The sequence below is a fragment of the Oxyura jamaicensis genome, chromosome 3 (assembly GCF_011077185.1).
Source record: "Oxyura jamaicensis isolate SHBP4307 breed ruddy duck chromosome 3, BPBGC_Ojam_1.0, whole genome shotgun sequence".
NCBI lineage: Eukaryota > Metazoa > Chordata > Aves > Anseriformes > Anatidae > Oxyura > Oxyura jamaicensis.
In genome coordinates, this window is record NC_048895.1 from 41,330,421 (window position 1) to 41,351,002 (window position 20,582).

At 42.7% G+C, this 20,582-nt stretch overlaps 1 protein-coding gene across 6 annotated transcripts in view; it reads left to right on the forward strand.

The window, feature by feature from the left end:
* The first annotated feature begins 7,837 nt into the window (after nt 1-7,837).
* SIPA1L2 (signal induced proliferation associated 1 like 2) overlaps nt 7,838-20,582 on the forward strand; it is a 136,744-nt gene continuing 123,999 nt past the window's right edge. For all 6 annotated transcript variants that reach the window (XM_035320032.1, XM_035320037.1, XM_035320039.1 and 3 more), the window contains exon 1: nt 7,838-8,060. The gene's annotated coding sequence lies outside the window, so the exon portion shown is untranslated. The remainder of the gene's footprint in view (nt 8,061-20,582) is intronic.

Here is a 20,582-nt window from a genome sequence, read left to right on the forward strand (position 1 = left end):
TTGACCAAGTTTGCAGAGAAAAATTCACATGACTAAATTTAACACTGTGAGGACCTACGTGTCTTGAAAGAAGCACAGACCCTGTGACCATTCTGCTACCAGGCCCCATGGACCTACCCTTCAGCAGGGCTCACGATTTTGGGTACTGCTCTGTGCTGCCAGGCTGTTGCACCTCCTGCTCTGGTGCTACAGCAGCCTCTCCAAGTCTGGGCCAGCTCCCTGGTGATTTGTAAATGTGACCAAGCTCAGAACCAACAGGATGAGTATCCAGCCTGTGAAGCTGAAATGTCTCCCTCTTCTCCAGGCCTGGTAGCATGGGCCTAGTGCCAGGATCACTTTGCAGACTCTGGCCACCTAAATAGGTGTGAGTAGCTGAGCCACTCAAACCCATGCCTTGGCTGCTATGTCCCCTCTGGGGCTGGCTATCCAAAACTCTTCCTGCTCAAAGCTTTGTTTCCCCTGTGCAAAAAGTGTGCCCAGAGCAGGCACACGATGAGCAGAGCTGCCATTGCCTGGCCCTCTTGGGGTGCCAAGCCTTGTTGCTGAAGTCATGCATGTGACTGGTTGGTGCAGGACAAAACCAGGTCTAAGACCACCAGAACTTGGTCTGAATCACTTGTAACTCAAGCAAGAAGAAAACTGAGTGTATTTGGAACGTGTCTTTTGTGGCTTGCTCATTTCTGAAGCATAGTGCTCGGTGAATTCACAAGTTTTAATGCGGCATCAGAAAAAAGCATAAAAGTAACGTTGTCATACCACTCAGCGTGCCAGGTGAAGAGTCATAGCAGAAAAATAAAACTCACTGAACTGTTAGATGCCTCATGATGGATGAGTCAGAAACTCTTTGTTTCCTGCTACACTGTTACCGATTTAGCAGGCTGCAAAACGGGAAAATGGAGCTGGGGATGATAAAGATAATTTGTGAAAAATGCCCACATCTTGTGGGGCAGATGAAAAACATGATACAGCAATTTGAAAACACCAGGAGACATACGATGTGGGCAGAGGGTGTGTCCACGTTCTTCAAGCATGTGAGAAATTAAATTCCAAATTACCATTCTCTCCAGCAACTTTCAGCGGGCAGAAACAGGTGCCCTCTCCAATGAGCACTAGTGGATCCATCAGATAAAACTCTGCATCTGGCACCAACTGGAAGACAAACATTTAGGGTCTGGTGATCCTCAGTTTGCATCTTTTGTGAATTCCAGTGGGGAAAGCTTTTCTGCAAGGAAGGCTTAGAAAGCAGTGTTATTGGAAGGCTGTTGCAGCACAAAATGAGAGCAGTTCAGATATTATGATGTGGCCCAGGCTGAAGATTGTTCACCTTTGCTTCTCTCGTGTGAGGCAGACATAGTGAAATTCATTTCATGTGTACATTATCCAAGTAAGGCTTCATCATCTACCACTTAACCCCAAAGATAAAGAGTTAAATGCAGCTTTGGGCCACGTGTGAGCCATCAAAGATAAGGGAATTTGCATTACACTAGATGTATGCACTAAACCAAATGGCTTCTATAAGATTTGTGAGTCTTCTTGTGAATTCAAATGTTACGGATTTCAACTCCAAATGTTGGTCAGCAGAGCAACACTATATAATAGGTCTACAGAATAAATCATGATTATTTCTTGTCGATCTGCTGTTTCAAACTGAATGCCTTAAAAACAGAACTGGGAGATGCAAGGTAGAATAGGAGCCTATTTTCTACTGGCACAATTTGAAAAGTAATTATCAAATATATCCAATAGCAACATAACATGGATACATGCTTGAGAGAGGGCTTCTTGACAGCATAGCATCTATATCTACTTTCTCCTTTATTTCAGGAAAGCATTTAGAAAAATCTTGAAGGGAAATAAAAGCAGAGAAGAGCCACTAGAATTATTGTGGGAAACAAAAAACAGATCAGACTATAGCGAAAAGCTCTTGAGAGTGCTACCTATTTACTTTATAAGAGAACTGACTGAGGAACAACTCAGATATAATCTGGATGTACCAGCACTGAGAACACAGCATGAACGGCGTTTTCAGTATAGTGGACAAAAGTAAAACAAGGTGCATTAACTGATAGGCAGACAGTTCAAACTAGGAATAATGCACATGTTTTTAACAGTGAATGTAATTGGAGCAACCTACCAAGGACTTCAGTAAATTTTCCATCAATGAGAATGCACATAGAAAGACAGGAAATTTTTCTAGAAGACACCTAGCTGAAGCACAAATTAATTCATGGAAGTTCAATGACATGTCATATACAGGAGGTCAAACTGGATTATCACAAATGGGCCTTTAGAGCTTTTAAGTCTAAGAATTTATGGGAGATTGAAAAGATATTAACAAGTTTTCTTCCAGCAGAATGCCCTTAACAAAGATCAATCTCTCTGTCTATCAATGGATTTCCCATACTTTGCATCACTGCCTTTAGTCTTTCCCAAATAAATTAGATTAACGTAGCGAGATCAATAGTGATTTCAGTGTCCTCTCTTTTTCAGCCTGCCTCAGTTATTGAAAGAACTGTCTAGTCAAAATATTAAAAAATCTTTTTTTTCCACTTTTGAAAAAAAAAATCCAATTATATCTCATTACAGACTGTTAAAATAATTCATAAGAAAACCTTAATGAACATAGTAAAACTGCCAACTGCGAAATGCTGCAACTATAAAACTTCTTTAAAAAATAACTCTGGGCATTTATTTTATCAAGAACTAAGGATTTTTACAAAATAATTATGTTTACAGTTTCAATTTCAGATTTCTCTGAGTTAGTCAATGCACAAGTTCTGTTTGGACCATATGGAAAATAATCTTTATATGCCTTAATAGCTCCACTGATTTTCCTTTATCTTTCAAATACCCCAAACTTGATGTGTGCTAAATGAAGTCTGGAAAATGTCAGTCCCAGAAAGCATGCTTGTCAAATAATGGCAACCAAAAAAAAAAAAAAGAAGAGTGGTTATAATAAAAACTGAAGTCAGTGATAATTATGATGGAATTTTGGGGCCTATTATCAGCCTGCATAAAGTAAGATACAGACATTAAGAGACCTGCAAGCAGAAGTTGCCTGGGAGATGTGCTGAAACAGCCTGTCTGTCAGTGCCTGGGCTTTTCTTTTCCCGGCTGACTTCACCTACACGCCTCACCACGCCAGTTTACTCCAGTCCTTTCCCCTCCTTCCCCAGCAGAGTCGGGTGTTGCAACCTATCTGCAGCGAGGCGGTTCCCTTCTTGGGTGAACTTTGTATTACCTGGCAGGAGAAATTCCTTGGAATGAATGATGTCTCGCTATCTGTGGAGCAGCTCAGGGATTAGAGATGTCTTTTCCAGTCGCTGAAGGTTCCTGATAAAGAGTGCAGCAGCGCTCTGCTGGGAGTGCAGAAGAGTACTGGCCACATAAAAGACTGTGGGAGATTTTTTTTTTTTTTTAAGCAGAAGCTGATCATCCTTGTTAGGAACTCGTTATTATTGCTCCTGTTCTCATGAAAAGCGATATGTATGATGGCTGCGTATTTCACAGGCTTTATGCAAGTCAGCCCACACCGCTGCAAAGTGGTTGCATGCTACCCGGTATGACAACAGATAGGGAATTCAGACTGAGATTATCCACGGTGCATCAAGATCAGCAGGGCACAGGAGAAATCAGCTTTTTTTTTTTTTTTTTTTTTTTTTTTTTTTTTTTTTTTCTGCTTCTGCATGCCTCTCTTCTGTACCCCTGAGGTTTTATGTCCACTGGAAGACCTCCAGGTGGAACCCAGGACAGAAAGTGTTCAGTCGGGCACACAGGTGGCTGTGTCACCACCACTAGAAGGAAGCCATTTGGTGGCTTCCTAAGAGCTCCTCAGCAGAGAGGGGTTGCAGCTGCCTTGCTGTACCATGGTCTTACCCCTGGAGATCGATCTCTCCAGTGCCAGGACACTCACTGCTGCTTCCTATTGCCTCTGACTAGGGTGAACCGTGCCTATTGTCTGAAGTATGTGTCTGTGAGGGGAAAGGGAAAAAAATACAGCCTTTAACAGTTGGGGGCTGGGGGTGTGGAATTAAAGAATGGCTTATTTCCACAGTGAATGGAAGCCAAAGTGGTGGTGAATCTCATTCCGGCATCTAGCAGAAAAACTGCCAGCCTGGTAATAGTAAAGATAATAATTGTATGTTGTTTAATCTTATCTGGATATGTCCCCTCCAGTGGTTTCCTGCTGGTAAACCACAGAGAAGGGAGGCAGTAGTAAGTAAACTAGAGGAAGTGAGATGAAATATTGCATGTTCCTCTGGTTAATAGGGCATTCATTTGAAGGATATTGCTAATTAAAACCAATACTATTTTCCTCCATGTGGGCTTTCAAAAGCATTTTCAGAGGCTACAAAGGATGTTTTGTTTCACTGAACTGCTTATAGTTTAGGGAAAACAGTGGGATGAAATATTAGCGTAGTAAACTGTGCTTGTGCTTCAAGAGCAGTGTGTGAAATGGACGCCTCGCAGATTGTGAGCACACAGCTTCAACCAAATAATGGGTCGCACCCGATGATCTTTCGAGGACCCTTCCAACCCCTTCAATTCTGTGATTCTGTGAATGTCCAAGCGGAAGGGCAGCTTGGGGTTAAAGGAGCAAAATCCACCCTCAACCTACCCTGAGGTACAAGAAACTGCCAAACAGTTGTGGTTACTGGAAAAAAGAGCTCCTGTGTGTCTGTGGCTCCAGGGCTGCTGGATCTACAGAAGCCTGCAGTCTGGGGATTTGCCTGCAGTGCCGACCTTAGCTCCAGCCTGCGGATGGCTCTGTGATTCACAGGAAGAGCGTGAAGCCAGCGGCTGGCTCCTGCTGCTGCTCACAGCTTTCCTCTGGCGTGACCAGGGGGAGCTGAGGGTGCTCCAAAGGCCAGGCTTTATAGAGCACCTCACCTCATTCACTGAATCCAAAAAGAACTGAGCAATGTCAGCGGAGAGATGGGGGAGTGAGATGACATCTTTAGGCATCAGTGAGATCTTGTGCTCAGCGCCTACTTACTTCATCCAGATTCTAGGCTTGCACCCAAGGCTGAGGAAACAAACCTGAACTTTCTTCAGCTTGCCTATTCATGAGCGCCTTGTGTCAGCAGAACATGCCTCATCATGTGGCTACCGGATGTTTTCTCCACCTCCTGCACCGCTTCCAGGGATCCCACTCCGACCCGCTTCCCCAGCAATGAGTGCAAAAGTCCACTTTTGGTTTTAGATTTGTCTTTACATCACTGGAAACAAACAGCCCATAGGAGGTGTTGAAACAACTCCCTGTGTGTTAAAAGTGTCTGAAGACTGGCTTCAGCGTGGCTGAGATGGGTAGGCATTGCCCCTCTTTGAAATTAAATGTGAAGGGGTGAGGTGAAGACACTGCAGGAAAAGCTGGCACCCCTCTTAATCAGAGTTGGGGCCTGTGGGACATCTTCTGCCTTGCTTCTGTTTGCATGTTCTCTGGCTGCTGGCTGAATGCTTTTAATGCACCCTGGATCATATTGTCAAAGGCTGGACTGTTCTGCTCTAAGTGACTTGTCCCAAGGCAAGTATTCTTTACTAGACAGTTCAAGTAAAATACTTGCATCTTGGAAGAATTAGAAACTTAAAGGAAAATTGGTCTCCTCCTTTCTTTACCCTTTTCAGTTACAGTTTAATGTTGATCAGTTTTTAGTTTGGGATTCCTCTTATCCCATTGCTTTTGTGCTCCAGAGGCTTGAACAGCCCTGTACTATTTCAAGAAGCTCCTGTTCACCTCCCTTCACCTGTGTTCTGCTTTCTGGCCCTCGTTCTTCTCTTGTTGACTCCCTGAGGGTACACAGATGGTAGCCTGGAAGCCAAAGGGAATGATACTGAAGGAGTGAGAGTGGGAGAGGAAAAAAAAAAAAAAAAAAGGAAAAGAAAGAAAGGAAAAAACACAGTGATTGCAGGAAGCCTTCAGACTCCCCTCACAGCAAAACCCTAATACATATCAGGGTGCTGGATCTTGTCGAGATGCAGGTAATGTTTAATTTTGGGAATGCAACCTGAACACATTTGGCTTGCTGGCTGTAATTGTTTAGACCTGCCAAGTAAGGTAGCACGATTCCATCGCAAAGCGCGTTGTCAGCTGAGAAGTCTCTCTTTATTCACATGCAGTGCCATAGTTAGCCTGTTCTTTACTGGTGGGCGGCAGCCTCAGAGGCACCACATCGGCCGCATATGTAAGCGTTTCTCCTCTCCAAATTAAGCCCTGTGACATACTTCACCCTGCGAGCAGGAAGGAGTTAATCTCACCGCTGCAGTCTGGTAGGGACTGAGCAGCATTTTTTCAGAGGGTAAGGAAACGCCGTGACTTACAGATAACTTCAGCCCGTTGTTTTAGCATAGTGTTCTTTGGGATTGTAGTTGGAATATTCTTGGAGGAAGCTGATTTGCATCCAAAGTGCTTTATAAAATGAGTCTTTAGAATAAAACCCAGCAAGTAAATGCAAATGTTGTTCTTAGCATACAAAACACCTCAGCTCTGCTACCTGTTAGTACAGCACCTTACCGCCTTCCTCAGCTCGCACAAGAACCGCAGCCACGCTTAGAACAGAACAGTTTAGCCGCACTGACGAGCCAGGCTGCAGGAATCAGCCTCAGCAGAGGCAGGTTAGTCATTAAGCGGGCAGCAGGAGCCGAAAGCAGCGAGCAGAGCGTAGTCCCAGCGCAGAGGACGCCTAGCGGTGGCTGGCAGCGCCCGGTGCAGGGGGAGCTTGTGAGGGGCAGCCTCCGGCTGCTGGTGCTCCGAGCTGGGCAGAAGGACCGAAATGCACGGCGTGAGGGGTTGGCTGAGCTCGGCAAAGGGATAAGAAGTCAGGAAGGGCTGGGGAGGGCTCCTGAAGAGAAGAGAGCATTTTTTACGGTGATCCAGTTTTCCTTCAGAGCAAGGGATGCAGAGGAGAACACGACCATCAGCAAGGAGGGAATATTCAGTAAGTGCTGTGGAGTCTGAACTCCGGAAAGCCAGCTGGTTTTGGGGGTGAGAGCCTCACAGAAATAAGCAGCCAGAGCACGGTGGCGCTGAGAGCTTGGCCAGCAGAGAAATCACGAGCAAGTTCTGCCGACCACGCTCGGTGTCCACTCGCACCTCCCCTAACTCCTTATCGTTCCACTGACATGTCCTCGGCTAGTTCTTAAATAGAGGAACCTTCCAGGAAGGATGCCATCATTATTTTTTAAAAATATTTTTATAAATATAAAAATTTGCTCCCCGGGCTGAGCAAACTGGTACGGCCACAAAGTTACGTGCCCGTGGCAGAGGGGAAAGCAGGCAAGCGAGGTCTGAGAAGTAAAAGAGGAGAACCACGGGCTGTTTGGGGGGTTCAGGAGGGGCAGACTTTATTTCCAGTGACGCTGCAGGCCGCCTCATCTGCGGCAGCAGATGGGAGCTGCGCCTCAGTCGCGATAACACCTCGTGTGTCGCAACCGCCGTGTGGAAGCGGGCCCCGGGATCACAGACACGGTCTCCTGCAGGACTGCAATAGGGAAATTCAAGTTCCCAGACCGGGCTTGGGTGCGCAGGGACAGAGCTCGGAGCCGGCCCCGGTTCCCGCACCTTGGGCTCGGGGCTGCGGGCACGGCCCCCCCCCCCCGCCACCTGCCGCCCGCTCCCTCACAGGGCTGGGCGAAGGCGGGGCGGGGCGCGGCCCCTTCGCTTGCGCGACAGCCCCTCTGGCCAATGAGGAGCCGGAGTTCCCCGGGGGCCGAGCCGGCGGAGCCAACGGCGAGGAGGGGCGGGGCTTGGGGGCGGGCGAGGGGCGGGGAGGCGGGGGGAGAGGCCCCGCCCCCGCCCTCCCCTCCCCGTCCGGCGGCTGAGGCGCACTCGAGAGCGAGCGCCGGGCAGAGCGCGAGCGGTGCCGGGGGGCGCGGGAGCAGCAGCAGCAGCACCAGCAGCAGCAGCAGCGCCCGCCCGCGCGACCTCAACAGTCGCCCCCCCCGCCCGCCTCCGTTAACGGCTCCTCCCGCGGGAGGGGGGCGGAGAAGCGGAGCCCGGCAGCGGAGCCCCGCGGGCCATGGGGGTCCCGTGGCCGGAGCAGGCGCAGCGAGGGCAGCGGCAGGTAAGGAGGGGGAGCCCCGCTCCGCGCCAGGTGCCTCGGGGCTGGGGAGCGGGGGGGCAGCGACCGGTCCGCGACGAGCAGCCCCGGGGGCTGCGGAGCCCTCCTGGGGAGTACCAGGGGCTCGGGACCCGCTCGGGACCGGCGGCGCTGCCCCGAAGTTGGTCGCCTGCAGCTCCCGGAGGAGCTGGCGGAGCTCGTGGGGCTGCCTCCGGCCCGGCCCCTCCGCTGGGAGCGAGTTCGGGGGTTACGGTGCGGGGAAGTTGAAAGGGAGTCGCTCGTGTGAGTGCTCCCCGGCTCTTTTGTGTGCGGTTCTCGCTTCTAGAAGTTAACGCTAGATGGCTTTCTTATATCAGGTATCCGCCACAGAAGGCAAGCATGAAATCTGTTTCTGCAGCCGACTGTTTCTGCGTTTGTCTATTTTTTTTTTCTTTCGTGTGAATAGTAAACTACCTTCTTGAGCAGTTCAGCGCTGGTTAGACCGGAACAGAACTTAAGGTTTGCTTACTGGCTGATACAATTCAGCCCTTTCATCAGTTCAGCTGCTTACAGGCATCATTTTGTGTATGTGCTACCTGTACCTAAAGGAAGCTTGCTGAGTTGCAATATAGTTCTGAAAAACACTCAGGTTCCTTTAAAGGAAGGCAGCTGGATAGGGAAGGCTGTAAATGTAAAGAAACATTAGTATTGTCTCACTTATTACTTAGTTTGTTGGACTTCATTTTAGAAAGAACCCTAATAGATGAACAATATTACTGCAGGTTTTTTTTTTTCCCCTGGATTTTGTGCCTAGCTATCCTGGAGTGAAATATTTTGGAGTTGGGTTCAGCAACACGGTGCATCACAGAAAGCCTGAGCCTTATGCTTTATTAATCTCTTTCTTCTGTCTTTCCGAAACTGCCCCTGTTGTCAGTGGAGTGCAGGATTCGCTCCCTGTTTGTTTCTTTGGTAGTAGCTCTGAAACACTCGAGTCTTAAACTTGATCTCTGAAATATCTTTTATTATTAATGCAAAAATGTTTAAATCATCAAGAGCTATGATGCATTACTATACAACAGTTGATTTATAATTTATGTAGCGTTCGTATAAAGCAAGATCACAGAGAGGTCTCTGAATGTGTTGTCTTGGTTTTGCATGCCCAGTGGGTTACCTTACCAGGTCACGCAGCACTTTAGGTATTACAAGGAGTACTTGCTTGTAAGGATGCCAGGCTGTTTCACCGATCGTATTGGATCAATTAAAGGTGTCACTCATATATGCCGAGGGTATAATGTGAAACCTAGAACTAAACAAAAGCTCAATCTTTTCCTAGCTGGTACTTGCTTACTGTGCAAATCAAGGAATTTTAAAGATTTCTGTTCTGTCATCCTGAAAGAAAGATAATATGGTCTGTTCTGTAGATATGTACTGATATATACCATTACTCAAGTACATTGTGAAATGCTTTTGGAAATGACAAGAGTTAAGGAACTAAGCAAAGCAGTGACTGAACAGGCAAAAACACCCCTTCCTTTTGCTTCTTGATGACCTTTACAAGTGAACCGAGGCACTTCTTTCATCACTGTCAGCTTCGTGTTGGACGTGGTAGTCGGGCATTGCCCCTAAGATTGCGTGCAGAGCAGCACTTCTACCTGCAGGAGAAAGTGCGTATTTTCTCCTTGCCTTAGCTGCTGGGATTCAGATTACATTTATAAGGCTGGATGTTAAAATATATCTGGGAGCTTCGTGCTTTTTACTGATGAGCACTCTAGTTTGGTAATAATGAGTGAGAAATGCTACGTTAGTATGAAAATATAAGATACAAGCTACTGATTGTGGAAAGAGTGTGGGGTGCTGGGTTATCTAGTTTCTCACTATAGTCATGCAAGATTATCAGCAGTAGCTGTACTGACAGCTTGAAATGTCATGGTTTGATGAGTGTTCCTTTCTCTTTCCTTGCGATTTTTGCTTTTCAGTTTAAAGTGTTGTACTTCATCTTACGTTTGTGTTCAGACTTGACTGGTGTTTGGGCAAGCTGCACTGTGAATCAGTGAGGGAAAGAGGAGGCGGCAGTGTTTATTATTTGCTATGGTATTGCACTCGCAGTCAAAATTTTTGATACACTAGATAGGATTCAATGCTTAAAAACATTACTTCTTGCAAAGTTAAGGCAAATGTCAGTTTATCTCTATTTTTAAGGGAAATTTCTTCCTCTTATAAATGTGAACAGTTCATGAAGTTTAGGCTGGGGTGCTCCTCAATATCTTTCTGCCCTGTTTTTTTTTCTGCCTGAATTATTTTGGGAAAATACTGTGATAACTGTCTACCATATCTGAGAATCCAATGCCAAGTATTCATTAAGACTGTTGCAGTATATAGCTCTGATTAGGAAATCTGCTTTTAGTACATGGAAAATTATGTGTAACACCTCTTATTTTAAAAATACTGTTTTTTGGTACAGGTTGCATTAAGAATAGCATTAATTCCTCATGACACTGATCAGTGATGCCACAGAACTGTTTATATATTTAAGAAATGCTAGGACTTCACGTGAATTAGCTTTTTTTTTTTTATATAGTATATTGTGAAACACTGAACTTAAATATTTGATTTACCCTCTCAGTATCAAATGAGAGAGACCTTGCCTTCCTCTGTGGTAAAGCACAGACCCCAGATTTAAACCCATTTCTATGCATAATCAAATAAAGTGAAGATTGAGAGGGATGATTATAATTGGTGATTCTCCTCTAGTTTTAAATGAAGACAGGACAACAGTAGGTAGAAATGTCATTGGGATTATTTTGCACCAGGGTTCCTAACTAGAATATATGTAGACTCTTGTTTGGATCATCAAAGTGTAATTATATAAGCAGTTAGCAACTCATGGCTTATAACTGGATTCCAATTTTCTGTAGTTTTTTTTTTTTTAATAATCATCAGCTCATGCATAATTAAAGGTCTTGTTTAAAGTATATCTTGAATCCTTGTGGAGATAATATCCTGAGTATGTAATAAACGTAAGCAGCTGCTGTCCCATTTTCTTAAACCTGTGAGCAGGCAGCCTTATTGGATCTGTTGTGAAACATTTTAAGAATGGTAATGTTTGAAAGGAAGTAGACATTTATTTTAGTTCCTGTTATCTGGGGATCTGTATTCCTTAAGAAAATGACGTGGCTCACTTTAGTATAAAAGCTTTTTTTTTTTTTTTTTTCTTAAAGCTAAGAGATGTGTTGTAGAAAGATACTGCAGTGGGAGGAAGGAATCCCTAGGATGTACGGGAATCCAGAAGAAGGCAGGAGGAGAGGTAGTAAATTGTGCTGTAGTAGCTAGGAAGCTGGAAGGTGGCAGTAGCTGAAGTTGTCATGTCTTCCCCTCCCCCTCAGCAGCTTGGCAAATTCAGATGCTCAAATGAAATTCTGAGCACAGAGCTTGGAGTTTTGCCATTGACTTTGATTCTATTCTTACATAATGTCTTCATTTGTTGTCCTGCATCCTGTGGAGTGACATATCCAGCTTTGCAGACGTTACTGTAATCCTCCTCCTATGCTGCTTGCTGTTCTTTCTTGTCCCTCTTCCTTCATGCTCTCTTCCCCGGAATTCTCCCTGGCACCATGGCTGTCGACTGTGATAATACCTGCCTGCTACCTCATCTTTTAGGTAGGCTTTTAAATCATAGGTATTTCAAAATCCAACTTTTCAGGCTTAAGTGATATGAAAATGATTTGATGGGATTCATGTTAGAGGACACGTAATACAGATACAAAGCTCCGATACAAATCAACAACTTGTACTTCCATTTCCCTTTTGGTTCATCAACCTTTATTTTAACCCTGATACAATCTATGGTGAAATTATGGAACTGCTTTTACATATTACATAAAAAGCAGATTACAGTACCTAATAAAATGTACCCATAAGGACAGCTGCCCTGAGAACACTAGAGGTTTTGTGAAAGTAAATGGAATAGGATGTTTTAAAAACCTGATGTATGCTATAGAAAACTTCTGAGTGAGTTCTCTTTTCTTTGTGTGTTCATGTTTTTTGACACTTGTTTTCTCTGTATATATGAGAGAGAAAGGAGAATCTGCACCACTGTATAATATTCTTATTTTGTCTTCCATGTTGTTTTATATTTATTTCCATCAACTCTGGTAAATTGTGTAAGGATCTGAGAACTAACTGGCAATTAAGAGAGCTGAGAACAGAAGGGGGAGTAAGGAGAGAATACAGCTTTCTACAGATGTTATAAATGCATATACTGTTAAAACCCTTGTGTGTTTTTTTTTCCCTTCACTTGGGGGAGTAAAAACAAGTCCTGCAATTAATGCATAGTTAGCAAAACTGGCTCTGGAAAAGAGTGCACTCTCTCTCTCTCTCTCATGTTTTGTGGAGGAGGCTTTTGTGAAAGATAAGGAATTTCAGTCTGTTTTTTTTTTTTTTTTTTTTTTTTCTTCAGTTTTCTTTGTTTGTTTTGCTTGTTTATTTATTCACTTTTTCTTCTGAGAGCTGTGGGTTACCTAATCACACTCTTCCTCTCTGCCTGTTTTCATTTGTGGTTTTCAGTTCAATACCAGGTATTTCCTACTTTTAGATACCTAAAGAACATTCAAGGAAACAAGCACCTCGAAGTATTTTTCTAGACTCTCAGAACTGAAAATGAATACTTGACATGCTTTGGTGTGAAATCTCAGTGCAATACCAGTGTGACATAAAGTGGAAACAAAGTGAAAAAATGTGGCTGTGTATATGCATACAACTGCATGCACAATGTGCATATCATATATAGGGTGTATGCACACATGTATTTCTTGCTTATTGTAGTGGCCAGCTGCTCTGGAAGAATTGGGAGCCGTTTAAGGTGACCAGGTTATCTTGCTGTTCTGCTGTAGTAAAGTGAGCCTTTGTGAGGTTGTCAGGACAACAGCTTATTATTATTGTTCCTAGCGTGTTGATTTTTTTTCCCTCTATAGCAATGAAGGGAGCTGTTTCAAAGAGGGTTGTGTTGCCGCACAAGGATTGCCAGCTGTGATTTGGGTTCAGCAGGATGCTCTGGGTTTGTCATGTAAAAATTCTAATTGATGATGAATGCAACCCAGTGTGAGAATAATTTTGTTCATTGGACTAATGCAAAACAACCCATTGTATTTACAAACCCATGGCCTATTTTCTCAGCAGTGTTGTCATTACTCCTCTGTTCTCTTCCATCTGAGGCTTAGAGAAAAACGTTTTATGTTTGACTGTATGGAACCTGTGATGGGAGTTGAGACAAGGCAGGAATTAGTTTAAGGCTATGTTATGTCAGTGAGCTCCAGTCTGACACTGGGAAGCTAACAAGTGAAACCACTGGAGACTCAGTTTAGTTTGTCATGTGTTCCATCAAAATGTGGTATGAAGTTGGTGTCTAATGATAAACTACACAGTTATTGTTTTAGTGTTGCCGTTTTGAAGAACTACTATTCTTGTCACGTGCTAAATGAGACACAGCAAGCTAAACGACTGTAAGGTGCTTCTCTGCACATGGCCAGTGTGTGCAGGAGATGCAGTAATTTGAACTGAAATAACTTTTAGGTTGTTTTCTAGATTTATTGAGGTTGCTGCTGTTAGGTCAGAAGGACTTGCTGGAACTCTGACCTTCTGTTAGTCTCTTATCCTAGATCCCTGAAAAATCATTAATGCTACTGGAGGCTTCTGAATGAAGGGCAAGCAGTGCTTCATTAATCTATGAGTCTGAGATTTGATAGTTACGCTAATGTTAGTGCTTCTCTCTCACTTCACAGAATCACAGAATGGTTTGGGTGGGAAAGGACCTTAAGGATCACCTGGTTCCAACCCACTGCCATGGGCAGGGACACCTCCCACCAGACCAGGTTGCCCAGGCCCCGTTCAGCCTGGCCTTGAACACCTCCAGGGTTGGGGCAACCATAGCTTCTCCAGACTGCCCATGCCAGGGCCTCACCACACTCTGCATGAATAGTTTCCTGCGAACATCTGAAGTAAATCTCCCCTCTTTTAGTTTGAAACCATTACCCCTTGTCCTATCACTACCTGCCTGTGTAAAATGTTGCTCTCCATCATTTTTTCTTTTTCTTATAAGCCCCCTTGTAGTACTGGAAGGCCACTCTAAGGTCTCCCTTAGAAGAGGAACACTTCTCTAGGCTGACCAACCAGTTCTCTCAGCCTTCCTTCATAGGAGAGGTGCTCCAGCCCTAATGGATGACTTGGGGTGCCTTGTACGTTCTCTGTGGTTGTGTAATTTTTTTCTAATTAAATTTCTGTAAGTGTAATTACTTCTTTTTTTTTTTTTCAAATCTTGCTGAGTAAAACAGGCCCCAAAAAATCGTGAGGCGGGGGGAAGAGTTTCAGTGTGATGGCATAAAGCTTATTTCCTTAGAAAATAGTTCTTAGAAGTAGCTGACCGTTCTTTACATCATATTGTTCTGCAGCAATAGATAATGCATTTTGTAATGACTTTTAGTTTCAACTTTACTGCTGCATTTTTGTGTACTGTTAAATATGTAAGATTATACTCATGCTATCAATGTGTAGTGTGCTGTTGTGCCTGGCAATGTGATACAAACTATGTCTTTGTATGCACAAACAGTTAATTAAATATCTGTCTTGCTCTATGCCTATGAAAATTTTGTGGCTGCATATTAAAATCGGATATTTGCATATATGCATAATATTATTTTTTCCTAGGGAAGATGTTCAGTGTTTTGTTTTTTCTCTTTCTTGTGTAGACCCAGCTGTGTCAGTGTTCACTTGTTTTACTACATTCAGTATGCCTGTAGGTCAGCAGTGTTAAAGTTGTGCCTTAGATTCTCCTGAACCATGTCTTGTCTTTACCAGCCATTTCAGCCACATCTCTTAACACAATTCTTTGTGGCAGCTACAGGAATAACTGTGGGAAAGGTAATGATAAGATGCATCTAAAATATGTTAGATCCTCCTCACTGTGACTTGACATCAGGTAACCAGGTTGGAAAAAAACAAATGCAAAGCAAAAAAAGACCCACACCTGTAAACAAACTATTCTTCACGGACTCCCAGCAAGTGTTGTCCTGATTTCTGGTCACCTGTGGGGGCCACTGTGAAAATTTCCTCAACTAGAAGTCCACTAAGTAGAGGTCAATATATCTGTTGCAGCTTTGAATGAAATAATCAATTACATTGATAAAGAATTTTAATTTTTGAGTAATTCTGCTTTGTCTGCTGTAGTTTGAAGTCTTTCCCATTGCATCATTCATGAATAAGGGGGATAATGCATTTTGGTTTCCTATCTTGGGTGGTGAAATCAGTGTTTTTCTTCAGGGCTATAAGCATATTCTTCTTTATCCCTATGTTTTATTCCCTAAGAGTAAGAAATGTAGTGCATTTGCTTTTTTTCCTAAACAATCATGAAAATATCCTTCTGTGAAGTCCCTGAGTATCTTTTACATAATCTTTATCAGTAGTTCAGGGAGCTTTCTGTATATTGCTGACACAATAAGTTCTATCAGGTTAGATTTAATATTGCTTATGGCAGTTTGCCCGTCATCTACCTTGATGTTTATCCAGGCTTCTCGCACAATTTTCACAGCATCCATGTAACCAAATTACAGTGTTATGCTTTGGATGGGAGGGCTAGAGGAATGAGACAGTGACTGGGCTGTCAAGCTCAACAAATTTGCAGCCAGTGGTTTGTGCTCTGCCTGGAGATCAGTTACAAGTGGACAGGGTCCTATCCTGTTTTGTACCTTTATCTGACCTGGAGGAGATAAAGCCTATCCTCATCAAATTTGTATGTGACATCTGACTGGGGGAGTCATTGGCATGGTTGAGGACAGTGCTCTGTGATTTAGAGGCTGGAGGAATGGACCGTAATAAACCTTGTGGCATAAGGATAAATGAGATTTCTTATGTCTGGGGTGGGAGAGTCTCTTGCCACAGTAAAGCCTGTGGGTTGCCTGCCTGGGAAGCAGGTTTGCTGAAAAGGACCTGTGCACTGATGGATGTGTCAGCATGTCTCTGTCTTCTGGTGGCAACACGCTAAGCTTTATGAACAGGAGGTTGACAGCGTTCAGCATTCCTTAGACCTCACTGGATATATCACATCCAGTTTTGATTCCTCAAAAACATGAGAAAGGTTGATTAAAATGAAGCTAGCGCAGTGGCTGAGCACTGAAATGATGGGCTGGAGAACATAAGGAGAGGCTGAGAGAACTGGGTCTGCATAGCTGAGACAAGAGAAAGCTCGGGGGGGGGGACTCAACAGCTCCTTGTGATACCCAAGAAGAGGTTAGTAGAGGTTAGCAGGTCCTTTAAGTGACAGGAGGGTAGGAGATGACAGTGCTCATAATCTAAAACAGATGAGGTTCTGATCTGGCATTAGGAAGCAAAATTCACCACGAGGACTAGGGGGAATGGAAACAGGCAGCACAGACAGGCAGTAGAAGTTACTTGCTTTCCAGTTCTTAAGACGAGACTGGACAAAGGCCTAAGCGAGTTGGTCTGAATTCAGTGCTTTGAGCAGGATGTTTGGTTAGATGATGTCCTGAGGTACCATCCAGTGTGAATTATTCTATGAAATAGTACTTTTTAAAAAATGTTAGTTGGTCTAATAATCGAGAATTTTAGTTGATGCTCCACTCTGCTCTTTCTACTTCATTTGTTGTAGTACAGAATATTTCTGTACTATGATGTTGGGAAGATTTTTTTATATTAGTCCAAGACAAAGAATATACAAGTACAAAATACTCTGTTTAAATCAGTTGACAAGAGTTCCCAAATTACTGGCAGTCAAATATTTTATAACTATAATCCATACAAAAGAATAAGTACTTAAAGAAAATAGAATCTATTCGGGTTTTGCTTCAGATATGCATTGCTGGCCTTGTCACTGAATTCTACAACATGATTGGCAATACTGGAATTTGAATGTGTGAACATCTATTGAGCTTTTCAGTTGGATCTCTTCCAAAAGATTGTTTTGCTCTTAAAGAGCAGGACAATACCAGTTTGAAATTGGCTCTCAGCCAGTCAAAGCTACACTTGTATTCTTTTGCTCTGACTGCTAATTTTATTATTGTGCAACTTCTGATAACCTATGCTGGAGTTATCCATATAACTGGAAAAAAATGGTGTGATGTCATATTATTTAAAAACCTAAAATAAAGTGGTTCAGCTCTGCAAGCAGCTGCTGCTTATACCTTTTAATGTTTAGTCTTACCTCTTAGCTTCGTTAACTATAAACAAGAGTCAGCAGAACCTCAGAAGATTGAGACAGTTCCTGTTCTTGCTCATCCAACTTCACAGTAATTATACTTCTAAATATTTCTATGCTTACCAAACCATGAAACGGACCTTCAGATCTTTGTTTGTTTTTTTTTGTATGCAATTTTATTAAGTGTTTAAAAATTCAGGGTTTTGTATAACATTCGGCTTCAGTATGAAAGAGATTGTAAATGCATGTGGAGCTAATCATAACAAACAGGAAAGGGAATGGAAAGAATTTCTTCAGGGTAAAACTCCTTGAAGTTGAAATGACCCTGATAGTGCTTGTCACTTGACAGGGAGGGTTACCTTTTTTTTTTTTATTTTTTTTAAAGGTGGGAAGGAATCTCTTTTGTCAACCTTTTGCATGATATTACGAAGAATAGGGAGAAGCTCAGTCTGATGTCCTTTTGACTCATATTTTCAAGAAAAAGAGATGAAACTAATTTTTTAACACTGATTTTCCAGCATTTCTGAATTTTAATGTTGATTGTTGAATTGTTAAGGTCAGAAAAGACCTCCAAGATCATCTGGTCCAACCATCCCCCTACTACCAATGTCACTCACTAAACCAAGTCCCTAAACACCAAGTCCAACTTATCCTTAAACACTGCCAGAGATGGTGACAGTATGAGAGGTCTAGATGATAGGTATAGATTGGCAGTCCTAGCCTGAAACCCCCTGAACTCAGCTATTTGTGTACTTGTTAATCCTGTTGCTTTAGTAAACAACTATATCATTGATCTTTCATAAATGAGTTGCACTCAATTCTGATTCAGTGATAGGTTGCTGTTCTTGTTTTTCTGTTTTTCTCCCGTCCTGTACATGTAATGGAAGGCTGTTCCAGAGACTGACTTTACTGAGGACGAGAACTTCCTGCTAAGTTGTATGTGGAACACTTGCTGAGATTGTAGCCCATTTGTCCGATATTTTTAACCAGTATCTTTGTTTAGCTTACATACTCTTCCTTTCTTCCTGGTAGAAGACAACTTCCTCAGTCAGACCTCAGTTTTCTGAGGTAAAACTAGCCAAACGTTTAACCAGCCTTTAAACAAGGCAGATGTGTAGCTTCCTCTTGTGTGGTATGATGACGGGAAAACACGGCCCTTATCTGTGCTTGTTCCGTTCCTGTGCTTTTGTTATGGCTAGGAAGAACCTAAGCAGTATTCTGCACAGTTTTACCTGTGGCAAATAAAATGGCATTAAGCATTACCTCTACCTGGAAATATTGTAGAATTGTGTGTTCGTGTTGAGCACAATGTCATGGTTATTCTTTCTGGTGTTTTCTGCTGATGAACTACAGAAGTGATCGACGTTTTTTCTTCTAGTTCTTGATTGAATGACTTTGCTCATTAACAATAATAAAAAGGTTCCTCAAAACTTAGTTTACTCTTCTTGGTTACATTTTGACCTTCATTTGCAGTACAAGTGGTTTCTAACTTCATGTTGTTGTTAAGGTCATTCTTGAAGATATGAAGAAGGACTGAATTCAAGATTGATCGTTGGCTTCATCTAATGAACTGATTTAGTCCTAGCTTCTTTTCAGGAGAATCAGTTTTCTCTTGTTCAGTTCTCATTGTGGTGTCATTAACAGGTACTTTCTTAGTTCCAGATTGCATCAACAGCATTTTGTATGCTGTTCACATAACATTTTGCTGATCGAAGGAATCTTACTTCTATGTAGAGCTGTAGATTCTGAGCCAGATGCTCCTTGATGCTTGCAGAATCCCACCTGATGCAGTAGCTCCTGTTGAGTTCCTAAATAATACATCAAGCATGGCTTGCATGCCAAATGGTGACAGTATGGAGATGTAAAATACAGTAGTAGCAGGATGTCATGCTACCTCACCTCAACAGTAGTTGTAGAAAGTAATCCATGAAAATCAGCCTTCTGAAATCAATGTGGAATTGTTAGGTCTTGAAAAGGTTTGATTTGGCCCAGTTAATGTTGATTTGAAACATTCCTCCAGCTTTGATATGAATATAGAGATTTTACAAATCAATGCCTTATTAAGTGAAGCTAGCTATCTACGTTGTTGCCTTTCAGTCCAGGGTCTTTCTAGCCATGTCCCTACATAATGATTTTCCTAGACCATTTGTTTCAAAGGGTAGAGTAAAATTGGTTAAGACCTACCTATTCATTTTGAGGACCTTAGAGTGAAATGTGTGCAGGAAAAACAAGGATATTGTGTTTGTCAGAAACATGGTCCAAGAAGATGCTTCTTGTCCTCTTTAGCAATGGAAACAGTGAAATATAAACATCATTCAAAAATATAAATTACTCCATAGAAAAAATACATCTAGTTTTTTCACATGGTGGTTCTGAAGAGCATTTTCCCTGTTTTGTTGGATATTGACAGTTTATGAAACAGCCCTTTTCTACTCTGCAGAGAAAAGATACATGGCACGGCACTTTTCCATGTCAGAATCTGGAACGTTGTGCTTATTAGAAACTTTCAGTGCCCTGAGAGAAACGCATAAAGCTGTGAGTCATAGTCATACTTCTAAGCTGTTGTTTTTGGAGAATGTCTGAAACCATTTCTTACAGAGGCTGATGCTTTCTTTTGCAGTATTTTTCTGAAAATTACGAAGGAATATAGGAGGGGAAAATAGTGTAGTCATTCTTTGGTGCAGTACCAGCTACCTTGGAAGCTATTGGCAAGTGATCTTGCTTTGTCACGTAAAGCATATTTTGCTTTAGCCATTAATTGCTGTTACTTCTAAAAGTGTCTTTTTGTGTTGCTGTTTTTTTTTTTTTGTCTGTATATATGAAGTGTTGCATTTCCAGAGAAGCAATTTGGAGGAGAAAAAAGAAGATAGGATAGCATAGTGAAAAGTCCTGTGGTTTTCTTGTGAATAATGGGAAGACAAAGTGCTCATCAAACAGCTGATAAGCTGTGGGAAAATTCTACATTCAAAGTACAGTTTCTGCAATACTTTGAATTTTCCCCTGTATGAAGTAACATGTACTTTTTTTTTTAAGAACAGGAAGAATAATTTAAGCTGAACTTTAAGTCATTATTTTCTTCCCTGCTTTGTGCTACTGCACATGCACAAAGGGGAAGATGGCTAAGGGGAAGGCTGTGTAGACGGTATCATGTGCACAACATTTTAATGTGCGTAGAGCAAAGGGGTGTAAGAGTGGGAGCTTACCATTAGCTGCTAACTAATATTAATTGTTCTGATAATATTAAATATATATTCAGATGGAAGTGATTTTTTTTTTCTAGCCCATAGACTGCTGGAGGAGGCAGAAGGAGCTTGAGGTGGTGGAAAAGGAGGAAAGGTGGAGAA